This window comes from Xenopus laevis, chromosome 4S (assembly GCF_017654675.1).
Source record: "Xenopus laevis strain J_2021 chromosome 4S, Xenopus_laevis_v10.1, whole genome shotgun sequence".
Taxonomy (NCBI): Eukaryota; Metazoa; Chordata; class Amphibia; order Anura; family Pipidae; genus Xenopus; species Xenopus laevis.
The window spans coordinates 38,232,149-38,244,122 of record NC_054378.1 but is presented as its reverse complement, the minus strand read 5'-3'; the positions used below and the strand labels follow the sequence as shown (position 1 = coordinate 38,244,122).

Genomic DNA, 11,974 nt, shown 5'->3' with positions numbered 1-11,974 from the left:
AATTTCCAGTCCTGTAGTTGATTCCAAGCAGAATAGTATTGGACTTGTAAATTGCACCTTGCTCCCAATTAGAATCAAAGCACAACTGCACTCATTCTGGTACAACTAATGTCATGGCGAACACAACTTAGAGCACAGCCACAATTACACTGGAATTAGGGTGGTAATGCAGCATTAAGGGCAAAAAAATAGCAATTTGAATTTAAAATGTAATTACAAAATAGCCCCTTAAATTCAGAGACAAGGACTTCAACAATTTGCATTTTAATGTTCCCCAAAACAAATGAGGTTGGGAAGGAAAGCACATGGGGAACCAGCATAGCATTGGACTATTGTGAGGACAGACTGAGACATACTTCGTAGCAAACTTTGACAGAAGGCAGCATATGGAACTAAACTCCTACATTAGGAATGATTAATTCGTTTTCTAACATTAGCATAATACCATATGTTAAGGCAAAGGACCTGAAAGACAAGAACAAGTTGAACTCATATAATAGTGATTATAATGGCTACAGCATTGCATAGTAACCTGTTTTCATTATAGATTTAAATTATTCTTAAAGGAATTCTTCAGTCTAAAAATAAAAACTGGGTAAATAGATAGGCTGTGCAAAATAAAACATGTTTATAATATAGTTAGCCAAAGGCTGGCGTGACTGGATGTGTAACATAACATAACTGAACTTCCTGCTTTGCAGCTCTCTTGGTTTCGACTGATTGGTTACCGGGCAGTAACCAATCAGTGACTTGAGGGAGGGCACATGGGTCATAACTGTTTGCTTTTGAATCGGAGCAGCAAGCTAAGGATCAACTGCGAACACACTGAACAGTTATGTCCCATGTGACCCCCTTTAAATTCGCTGACTAACTCAGAGTTAGAGAACTGCAGGAAGTTGCATTCGGTTCTGTTCTGTTAGTCATCCAGTCACTTTTGGCTAATTATATTAAAAACATGTTTTATTTTGCAGCCTATTTACCAGTTTTTATTTTTACACTGAACAGTTCCTTTATATGTTCTGTTAAATGTCTTATCTTATGTTGATGAGGTTACATTTATGATTTGATTCATTACGGGTTGAAGGAATACTAATACATTGCTTTGTATATTTAAATATTTGTAATACTTGTAACTACTAGTAATACTAGTAGTTGGAGCAGTGGTCCAGTGTTGATAGTCAAGACACTGTCCTAGTCATTGGGGAATATGGATTGTGATTGCCCAAAATGTACATCAGTACCCAGCTCTTATTCTTCCATTTTATTAGAGGGTAAGTATTTGTGAGGGTAGTTTGTTCAAAAATGATTAAGTTACAAGAGATCTAGATGAGTTTAACAAGTTCAATAAGGGGAGCTACAAGGGAGCAACTTCAACCTTCTCTGATATCTGTCTGTCTGCTGATGGAATAAATGGAGTGCTTAATGCCTGATATGCTGCTGAAGAACTTATCCATCTGCACCAGCAATACTTCTCAGAAGTTACAATACTGTTACAATTTACTAGTTCCAAAAGAGTGATCTCCAAGTTTCTCACACATTTACTATTTACCTGCACAGTTCTCACTACAGTAGTCTCTTCCTTTAACCCCCCCCCCATTGACGGTCATTCTATTTATATACTGTATCTCCATCCCTGCTCCCATCTACAAAGGCCAGCTCTTTTAAATTTATAAATTCTTGCATCTTTCTCCTTCAGTCGCTTCTAATATGCAACTGAACAGTCACTTCAAATCCCTTTTCCCACATGCTTTCATTGTATTTTCTGTTTTTACTGGCTGCAGAGGATGTATCTTCAAACCCTGGGCCTTGCTGCATACCAAGTTATATTTATCCTTATTATTCTTTCATATTGCTATAAACCATTTGAGCCTGAAATCCACATTAATATATGGTCTGTTTTGCTTCAAGTCATTTAATCTTCTTGTACAGAAATTTGACTTTCCTATAATGATACTGCCATTGAGGCTATGCTTTCTCCAGATGGTCTCTCTTCCCCCCTAGACCACTGGACACCTCCCTGTCTGACTTTGAAATATGCCTTTTCTTATTCTGTACCGACGCTCTGCAATCATCCTAGGTGATTTTAACTTACATATTGATTATCCTTCACAACCTTGGCCCTCTCCATCAAACCTTCTCTTTTGAACTTTTCCTTTTAGACAGACACACTAACTCATAAGGATTGCCACTTTCTGGATATAGTAAAAATGTCTTTTGGATTTTAACAGTGAGCCTTCTTGTTTGATCATCTTCTGGTTACATTTTCTGTCCTAGCTCACTTTATCAGGTCCACGCTCTCTTCTTTTAGGGTTACATCTGATACTGATACGCTGGTTAGTGAGTATAAACATAACCACATTCCTCTGACATTGGCTCACTTGCACCCTTTTCTAAGTGTACTTGTGCTCGAAACCCCTGGAACCATTAAAAATGTCTACTGTCATACCTCAATTCTTCCCTGTCAATGGCCAAGCAAGATTATTGCAGTACCTTTATAAACAATAACCACCCAGTACCACTGATGTTTTCCACTTTAAAGGAGAAATAACCCCCCAATAAGAAAAGCCTCTACCTTAGGTAGTCCCCCCTCCCTGCTCCCCCCACATAGTTTGTTACCTCCTGAAAGTGCCCCTAAGAGTTTGCTCATGTATCGGTGCAGTGTAAGCACAGTGGAGCTCATTAGCACCATCTTCCAGATCTCCAGTCTTCTTTGGGTCCTCTTCCTTCCGGCAGTTTCAGGCATTTTTGGAGCATGCTCAATTTCTACAAACCCGGAAGACTGCTCCAACTGCGCATGCATCAATACAGAGCTCACTTACAGAAGAAGACCAGAGATCTGGTAGGTGGCGCCCATGAGCTCTGCTGCACTTAATTAGGGTGGCATTTGAAGTGAATTATATTTTGCCCTAATTTAAGGCAAATTAGGAAAAGAATTTGAGAGGACAAATTTTTTTCTCTTTTATATTGTTCTATTTTAAATGATCAGCATTATAGCAATGTGATATTAATAGAATCCTTTCGTCTAACTGAAGCACAGTTAAAATTTTGCGTTCAACACTTTACCACCAATGAGACTTTAACACAAAGGGGCAGATTTATCAAGGATTTTCAAGTAAAAAAATGCGCAATTCAATGTAAAAAAAACTTTGACTTCAATATTCTTAGTCGAAGTATTCCAATTCGATGGTCGAATTTCGAAGCTTTTTCTACTTCGAAATTCAACCCATGATAAATCTGCCCCAAAATGTCAGGAAACCACACCTACATTGAAAAACTATTATATTTCAAAATAAGTCTAGATATCCATAAGAATGGTTGTATTCTTAATTTAACAAAAAAAATGTTAAATGAGAGATATCAGGTGATGTATTTACTTGAATGGAATATGCATGGGAGCTCTGGTATTGGCACAGCTAGGGGGTCAGCTAAAATATTCACAGAATATCAAGGGCTGTGGCAAACCACCATTTTACATAGCCCTTCTAGCAAAATATATTCCTATATGATCTTACAGTGTATTACTAGTTACTATTGTGTAGTTAATAATGACATGCTTATGTTATCTGCAATACATTTTATGATGATAAAAAACAGTGCAGCGTATTTGTTTTACATTAAAAATTGCATAATTCTTTTAATTGACTGTAACCAAGAACCATGTTATAAAATTATTACCTAGAAACCCAGCCACTCAGATGCTTGCTTATAATTTGGATTCACTTTAAACTGATCCCACCGGATGTAACTACAGATGTAACTATGGCATAATGCTGCATTAATTCAAAATGGCAAGTTGGGAAGACTTGGCAGATTATTGTTTTGCAGGACAGACATAAAACCACACAGTGTGGAAGAGATTACACTTTAGTACCAATAATCATTTCCCTATTTCTATTTAGATTTTGTTTTCTGGTCACATAAAACAGACTTTCCCAGAACAATACAAGAACATTAGGATGACATGCATTATATAATACTTAAATAAAACAAAGCAGTACCCAAACACATGGTACAATAAGAGACTCAGTGAACATGTTATAAAACAAATTACATTTTCACGAGTCCTAAAAGATTCTTGCTAAAAATATAGCCCTCAAATGTAAAATCTACAGATTTACTTTCAGCTTCCATTCACTGTACTGTCTTGAAAAATGTAACGATAAGAAGAGTATTGCCTTCAGCACCTTCCATTGGATTGGCACTTGTTTGTGTCAGTTACAACATGGTGATGATGTGGAACGTGACACAGCATGAGCTTGAAATACATTAGGTGCAATCATGTTGTGTGTAGAGGTGCAACGTGCAAATGGATGTGTTATTTTGAGAACTTTTTGTGAACTACAGATTCAGCCAAGGAGAAATAATGCAGAAGAGCTAAAAATAAAATCTCTGATTTACTCCAGTAGATGGCAAATGGCACCTCCTGTTCCGAATTGCAGAGGTATCTTGGATATATTGCCACCTTAAAGTTGGCAGTAGCTACACGGTTCCCACAGTGGCAACCCTGGCAAATTCTACTATGCACATTGCACTTGCGCAAATATTATTTATTTACTGACAATGCAGTTTTCTCCCAGAATTACAGCAAAATGGTGATAATCTGTAAAATAGTGTGCCCCACAAGTTGCCTGAAATTTACAAATGCAGCAACAAGGACCTTGGACGCTGTTCTTAATACCAAGATTTATCTAATAAAGTAATGTTTTTTAACTAAAGAAAAAAGCTTTGAATGGAGTGATTCTTGTGACCTTTGAGTGCGCCGCTGCATGAATAGAGGTGTACAGTGGATATAGACGTTCTTCTTAGTGACGGACTCAGGGCGGGAGTACCTGGGTCACACTGCTGATCGGGTAAGAACTCTAATGTATTGTTTGAGATTGAACTGTTCACAGGAGGGGAGGTGTAACAGCTCCATTTTACAAGCTTGGAGTCCTGTTTATATATATGCTTATACTTAGAGATTTATACTTGTGACAAGTCGGCCCATTTTGATTTACATCGATCCCTAGGTTAAGCGCTGGATGTACTTATGTTGTGACAATAAAAGCAACACACCTTCTAAAGGCAGCTGTTAACTTCAGGGCTCCCATGCATCTATGAGCCCTGTACTTTGCATCTTATTCATTAAAGTGACAGTTTTGACACAAGGCACACTATAGAGGATCATGTATTAATGCAGGTACCTTTGTAAATGACATTTAAGTGCATGCAAATTAACAAATAATTTTGTGATTTGCCCTTACCCATGTATTCAGAAATTAAACATTTGTCAAGGTCTCTTCCAATAGAATTTATAAGGTTTGCTTGATTGCAGATAGATAAATATCTATGATATAGTGCCTTTCTGAGCAATTATTTGGGGGTCTGAAATACCCACAGTACATTCAAATGGCAGTAAATGGGTAGTCATCTAGTACAATTACTGGCAATCTGATGAACATTAAGGTAGCTGTTATCAGAAAGTCCCCTATTCTACAGCCATGAGGGATATACAACATCACAATGTTTTAGCTCTAGAATAAAGGATCATTGAAAGAAGTGACAAGACGACAGTTGGCTTTGGTTACCTCAATGACTACTTATATATACACACTATCTACGGTAATAGCTCATATAATGCAACATACAAAATGTCAGGTTTTTTTTTAAACTCACCTTAATGGAAGTAGCAGCAAGTACCATACTGTCATCCCTGTCATTATATTTATATGTTATGGGTGTTTGGATTAAAAGCAGAATTGCTTATTTCAAGAGAAGGGCAACATTTTTCATCAGGTTTCACTGAGAGAAAATGCTCATAGCCGCCAATGTACTATAAAAAAAAAAAAAAAAAAGCTGTGCGGTTTGAAAAAAGTCGCTACTAAAAAAGATGCCCATTGATTTTATTGCTCTTTGCAAATTTTTGCCCTTTCACGAATTTCACCCATGACTACCTATTTCATGTTCTGAAAAAAAAAGAATACTTGGAAATTTACATTTTATTTCCTTGCACAAAGAATACTACTCAGAAGATAAAAACATGAGATTAAACATTCCATATATTTTGTGTGTTATATGCAAAATGGAACATCATAAGCAGTATTTTTGTTGTACTGCATTTAATGCTGCTCCCCTCCCCTGTGAGAATTAAATCATACTGCATACATCTAATTATCTGGTATAATTTAGTTTAATCAGCAGATACTGATGTGCAGTTTTCAATGCCAACTTCAAGATCATAAAAGGATGCTTAACAAGAAAAAAAAAATACAGAAGAGAAACTGAACCATTAGGTCAGGTATTACACTTACAACATGAGAAGAGCTTAGCAACCTCATCTTCTGTTTCAGGGCTGAAAGTGCCAAGCAGAAGATTGTATGATTAAAGAGAGGGAGGCCAGTCGTGTGAAGCTTGATGCCTTTATGAACTGTGTCTTGGCTCCAAAGTATGTCAGCTTCTGATTTTCTCCTAGCGGAATATTTTAGTGAAGTGTTTCTATTCTTTGTGTTATCCAAGAAGTGCTTTTGAATTTTAGTTTCATGTTTTTTTGATGCTTTACCTATTGTAAGTCATTGCTTTTAATAAAACATGACACTTCAAATGAAACTTTATTTTCCAAAGCAAGAAAATCTTTTAGACTGTGCATTCATAATAACATAAATGTACTGTATTCATAAAGATATATATGTATATTCCATCAGAATAACATATATATTATATGCACTTCAGTGAATTACATTACTTTCACTACTGACTTTAAAAATTGCAAGATTCAGGGGTATGACATAAAATAGACCATTACATCCGGGATGGTTTAAGCTGGCCCGAGGAGTGACACAAGAATACAGCAGACAGTCAGTACTAATGACAGAATACATTTTTATAGACTAAAGGTCAAGCAATGAATTTCAATTATAGTGTGTCAGGATGCTCCAGTGTAGGTAGCTGATAACAGCCTGGAGCTTCCAGCTTCTGCAGATTTGTTCTTTAGAATTTCAATAAAACTGTTGGCCTGTGGCACAGATCTTGATATAAACCAACAGCAAAAGTAGCAATCCTATAACTATTTCTGTGAAAACCATAAGTTATACTGTCAACTTAATTTGTTTGTTGCCTCAGCAGTATTGGAATGTTGTGTAAATCTGTGTATGTTATTGAATAAAAAATGGCAAAAATAATTTAATGCAGACATTTTCTGCACAAAGCAATGTATAAAATGAGCAAATTTGTAATTCATATTTTTATGCAGGAGATAGATAGATAGACAGACAGATGCCTGGGGTAGAATTGTTTCTTAGTGGCCATACATCATTTTATTATGGAATAAAGTATCTCCATTCATTTTACAGCATATTTGGTTCTTATTATTTTGAATTAACTATATCTTGAACTGTACCTAGTTAATCAACTAGGGTGATCTTTACCCTCAGGTAAAGAGCAACTTTGGAACCAATGAAAATTTGTCTTTGTAATATTTTTTCTTTTGTTCATCATCACACTGCTATTACTTCCTACACTTTGTAAAGGTGCTGGGTGAATTATCAGTAACAGTAATACTATCAACATGAAGAAGACAACATGGATAGTTTCCTATACAAAAAGAATGTTCTTTTTTCCTCATCTGCAGAGAACATATCAGAGGTATAATATAGCTACAAAGTAACAGCTGCTGTTAAAGGGATTCTGTCATGATTTTAATGGTGTATTTTTTATTTTCAAATTACACTGTTTACACTGCAAATACTTCACTCTACCATGTAAAATTTCATTCCTAACCCAACAAGTGTATTTTGTTTAGCAGTCATCTCAGGCCATTTTGCCTGGTCATGTGCTTTCAGAATAAGCCAGCACTTCAGGCAGGCTATTGTCTCTCCTACTCAATTTAACTTTAGGTGTCGCAGTGGGACATGGATTTTTACTATTGCATGCTGTTCTTAAATCTACCATGGAGCTATCTGGTTACCTTCCCATTGTTCTGCTGATGGGCAGCTGGGGGGGGTGATATCACTCCAACTTGCAGTGCAGCAGTTAAGAGTGACTGAAGTTTATCAGAGCAAAAGTCACATGACTGGGGGCACCTGGGAAATTGACAATATGTCTAGCCCCATGTCAGATTTCAAAATTAAACTGGATTTCAGTGCAGAAGTCTGCATGTTTTTCCCATGACAGTATCCCTTTAAGTTCAAAATGCTGCTGTGAAAAGATAACCAAAGTACAAAGAGATATAAGGCAACATTTTTAAAATCTAACAGGCCTTTTTAAAACCTAAAAAAATAAAAAAAAACTTACATACCTATTGTAGTTTGCTGGTGAGTGCAGTTCCACAAGTTTTCTTCTACCAGTAGTTGTTTATTGCACAGCAAAATACACCTTTTTTTTAAGAAAAGATGTATAGCCCTGGAACAAATGTAAACATGATTTTGGTCACTGGGGTTGCACCAACCTTTGTACTCAGGACTGTGTGCCTTTTGCTTGTTCTATAAAGCAATCTTGATCAATAAAATTAAAATGCTAAACAATTCTGCAGCAACAATTTCACATAATTTGTATAAATGTGTCTCCAATTTCTTTCAGGAGTTGGAAGCATTAAACATAGTTACCCCAGCACCAAACAAGTATGTCCTTCCCTAAGTATGATTAAAGCCAAATATAATTAATTAAAAAAAACTATATAGTAATTTCTGTAGGTATAATTACAGCAAAACACAAAGAATGATTTGATAAGAAGCATTCTTTTTTTTTTGTGGATCTGTAATGATGTTTTTAGTCAACGAGAGCAACAAAATGCAGAGGCATTGTAACGTACACGTCAAACAGGAACCTTTAGGAGGTTGCAGGTACACTCAGACGCACAAAGGGTTCCGGTGTTCACCGACGCCCTTTTGGGGCCCCGGGATTTCTGCTGCGGAACTTAGGAGGAATAAATGCGTTTAGGTAGCAACAAGTCCAAAATGAGGTACCGGCAAGAACCAGGAAAAAAACGTAGTCAATCAGTCAAAAGGGTCAAGGCAGGCGGCAGGAATCAAGGTAAAAAAACAAGCAGGAGTCAAAAAACCAGAGTAATCAAATAGAGAAAAACACTCCAGCAGGGTCTGCAGACAGAAGCCAGTTTGGGAACTGTCAAAAAGTTTTATTAAATTATCAAACTATAAAATTCACAAGCCTTCCTCCATTGAAGGAAGAGGTAGCTACACAGTTTCCGGGTTTATTAAATTCACGCAAAGGAAAATTTGTTTGCACAAAGAAATAACTTATGTCATTACGAATATTTTTTTCCGTTACTGACTTTTATTACATTCCCCCACAAGTGTTTTGAAATAACCCATGAACTAAATGCAGTTTAACAAGGGTATGGATGGACATTTTTTTCTGTCTAGAGCTAATTATTTTACCTTTCTATGTACTGACCCTGCAGTGTGCATTTTTTACACTTTTTTTGGTAATTGTGCCTTTTAATATTTTACATTGCCATCTTGAGCTCTGGCAGCCTCAGCATGAACCCCTAAAAACCCCACTCTAAACTAACTTTACAGTTAAAACACACTGATATCTTTTTCTCTTGTCTTATCTCATCGTGTGCCACAATTAGGTAATTACCATGTTGTCTCATTAGCTGAAATCCCTTCTTGTTCTCTAGTCCTGTGTCTAGAAGTGTGGCAGCTCTGTTTAACTATATTTTAAACACATCTATGGGGAGAGCTGAGCTGGGCTGAATAATCCCAAAGTAAATTGTTCACAAGTGATCTTAATGAAAACCAATTCAACAGGAGACCCTGGAGCCTGCTTGCTTGGATAAATGCATTTCATTCACAATTAGAAGCTGCCTACCTAACCTTATTCTCCACATGTCTTCGTTGCTCTTGTTTCTTTGTCAGCTCATTGCTTCTACAGGTATTTCCTTCCTTTAACCCTCCATTTGTCGTCTTTCTAACATCATGCTTAGATGTAGACATTCCTGCTTCTATATGTTATATAGCATTCTGCAGGATTTAACAACTAAAAATTCTTTACAGCAGTTTTAAATCATTCTCCTACACTCTGTTCTCCTTTCTCCTACTTTACTTTTACAGACTGATGATATCTTTGGAAATCCTTGACCCTGCATCATACCCGGGAAATTCGTACATTTTTCAGCGAAGCGAAAAAGGAGAAATTCGCCCATCACTACTAATAAATCTACTGTCATCCATTATCTGATTTGTTCACAGTATTTTATCCAAGAATAACAATGCTCTTGCAGCTGTCCTGACTCATGGTGGCCTCTATCTCTCTCTCTTTCTTACTCACCAATACATTAGCTTTGGGAAGTGTGTGTGAGTAGCACTTATTTCCTTGTTGTCTTTTAAAACATATGGCGAGATCCTCCACCTTTACACTCCCTTTTTTTAAGTGTCTGCTGTTGAACTGTGTCAAAAATTCTCTGTTCTTATCTTTTCTACAGTCCATATTCACGACCCCTCTTTTAATTTACAACAGAAACACCCATAACAAAGGCCAATTCTGTAATCTGTCTTCAGCAAAAAATTTTACCTTTTAAGAATTAGAAGTGGTTAATACCCTGTTAAATAATAATCTTGTAACTGCCTCTGATTAATTCCCTTTAAATGTCTTTAGCTCTATTTCAAATTCAAATTAGCATAAATACCCCTCATATAAAATAAGGCACTCATTTTGGCAGTAACCCATAGCCACCAATAAGGTGTTTGCTAGAGGTGACCAGTAAATATTAACTCCAAAATGATTGCTATGGGTTACAGCACCTGAGCATCTCATTGCATAAACCCAGTGTTCAAAAGTTAAGAATTACTAATTGCTAAATTTTATTTTCCACAAAGCAATGCCATTCCATGACGATATCGCTTAATTGGGGAATATTTCATCCTGTAGTGTGATGCATACACCTACAGTAACTGGGGATGAAACCGGAAGATCTACAGAAGGCATGGGCTATGTTGTAACTATTCAGTAAAACACTAGTATTCAGGGTTAGATGACCTACCAGAGTTCCTTGGTATCAGATTCTTGCACAGCGATGATGTAGTTCCACACAAGTCCTTTGCTGCCAATAACTTTATTTAGGAGAGATGCATATCGTCACTGTTATTCAGTTAATGCAGGAACATGCATCTACAGAGAGAGCTCTTGCCCACTTACAGCAACTGGAACAGGAGAAATACTCACAATCAGGAAAAACCCCATAACCAATAAGAAATCACTTACATCACACACACATACCAGAAATTGAATGGTAACATGTGGCATATGCATTCTGGAAACTGTAGTATTCTGTATACCATAACTAATATATAACACATCTATAATAATGATTGAACAAGCTATGCCTCTACATATCTTTATAAATTGACAGCTGGAGATTAAAATTGCAAAGCTGAAATTTAAGACAATGGGGGATTATTTGATGAATGCAAACTTTTGTGAAATTGTGACAATATCAGTGTGCGGACTTTTAATTTCTGAACAATCTAATTCTACTTTGGTAAACAATAAAAAAAAAAAAATTTTTCAAAAGCATGAAAATATGTTGTTTTTGGCCCAAACTTTTGAACACTGGTATATTTCAATGCTATTTTGTATGGTGCCCTAGTTAAAAATGTTATCAATTTGGGGATTATTTGTTTTTCTTTAAAGGAACAGTTTAGTTTAAAAGTAAAAACAGGGTAAATATATTGGCTGTGAAAAATAATATAATTAGCCAAAAATGTAATCTATAAAGGCTGAAGTGACTTGGTGTCTGATATAACAAAACATAAAACAACTTCCTCCTTTTCAGCTCTCTAACTAAGTCAGCGACTTGAAAGGGGGCCACGTGGGACATACTGTAACTGTTTGGTGAGTTTGCAACTGATCCTCAGCATTTAGCTCAGATTCAAAAGCAACAGTTATGAACCATGTGCCCCCCCTTAAGTCACTGATTGGTTACTGCTTGGTAACAATTAGTGGAAACCAAGAGAGCTGCAAAGCACAAAGTATTGTT

At 36.4% G+C, this 11,974-nt stretch overlaps 1 long non-coding RNA gene across 1 annotated transcript; it reads right to left on the bottom strand.

The window, feature by feature from the left end:
* Window positions 1-6,322: 6,322 nt before the first annotated feature.
* On the bottom strand, window positions 6,323-11,422 carry LOC121403730. Its single transcript, XR_005967452.1, has 3 exons — window positions 10,979-11,422; window positions 8,273-8,376; window positions 6,323-6,447 (listed from the first exon to the last, which is right to left on the bottom strand). It is a non-coding gene; the product is annotated as an uncharacterized LOC121403730 (long non-coding RNA).
* Window positions 11,423-11,974: the final 552 nt, after the last annotated feature.